This window comes from Octopus bimaculoides, chromosome 26 (genome assembly GCF_001194135.2).
Source record: "Octopus bimaculoides isolate UCB-OBI-ISO-001 chromosome 26, ASM119413v2, whole genome shotgun sequence".
Lineage (NCBI taxonomy): Eukaryota > Metazoa > Mollusca > Cephalopoda > Octopoda > Octopodidae > Octopus > Octopus bimaculoides.
Window position 1 is genome coordinate 19,934,838 of NC_069006.1, and position 1,197 is coordinate 19,936,034.

The following is a 1,197-nucleotide window of genomic DNA, read 5'->3' on the forward strand; positions in this document are numbered from 1 at the left end:
TATACACACACATGTACACACACACCGCAGTCTAATGACTGGTCGCAGTCTAATGACTGAAACAAGTAAAACATAGACGATAAAGATAGTCCTATAGGAAAGTGGGTTATACGTCATTAGATGTATACCTGACTTTCCTATATAAAATTAAGAATATAACGGAACGCTGAACTCCAGACTATCAACTTAAACAACATTTATTCAGGTGGTAAATATATACATCTTTAGCTCTTGTTTGTTGTTACAGCTTCTGTGTGTGTGAGCTTAGTTGTTGGGACGTTGTTATGTAGTATGTAGATGTAAGCGAGCTGTCTAGCGTAAGTCCGAAAGATGGAGAGAGACAGCTAAACACGTCCATGCTCTATCGCTGGCCAGCAAGAAAGAGACTGTCTCCAGGCTGGAATGTTGGAGACACTGCTTGACACGTCCATGCTCATGGCCGGCCGACCGAGAAAAAGATAGAATAGAAGCGGGAACGCTTGGTTGTTTAATTCCACGCATGCGTGAGACTACGCATGCGCACGGCGTTACTACAGTCCCATTGCTTTTCAATGCACTTCTTCCAGAAGTCTCTAAGTTTGCTTTTTCTATAGAAGAAGGTTTTCGGTTGATCACGCTTCTTTGTTCGTTGCAAAGGAAGTTTAAGCAATCGAAATACGTGATAGTCGGAAGGGGTAAGATTTGGACCGTATTCAGAGTGTTTCAGCAACTGGAAACCCAATTTTCAATGGTTTTATACGCACAGCATTCGTGCTACACGTGCCCATCTATCTTCGTACATTCTCACTGACAGGCGTTTCCTCTTTCCTTTTCAGGTGGAAAGTGAAACATCTCGCCAAACCGAGTCCAGAGATGAAGCTGGCCATCACCAATCCTTTCATTCTCGACTTCCACATGACCACGAGAAAACAATTCTTACCTTCTTTCGTAAGGAGATCCGGTGGATCAATTTTTAGAATTGAATCAGACGACAGCTGCACCCTTCTTGCATCTGTGACAGCGATCTTATCGATGGTGCATCAATCATAGAACAGAAGAAGGGACAATAGATGAAGCGGCTATGTTTATGTTACATAATACAATACATTCTGTTTGTGTCTACTGATGTGTGTGTGTGTGTGAGTGTGAGTGTGAGTGTGTGCGTGTGTGTGTGTGTGTAGCATCGTGTTGTACGTGGGTTTGATAAATATCGATTGA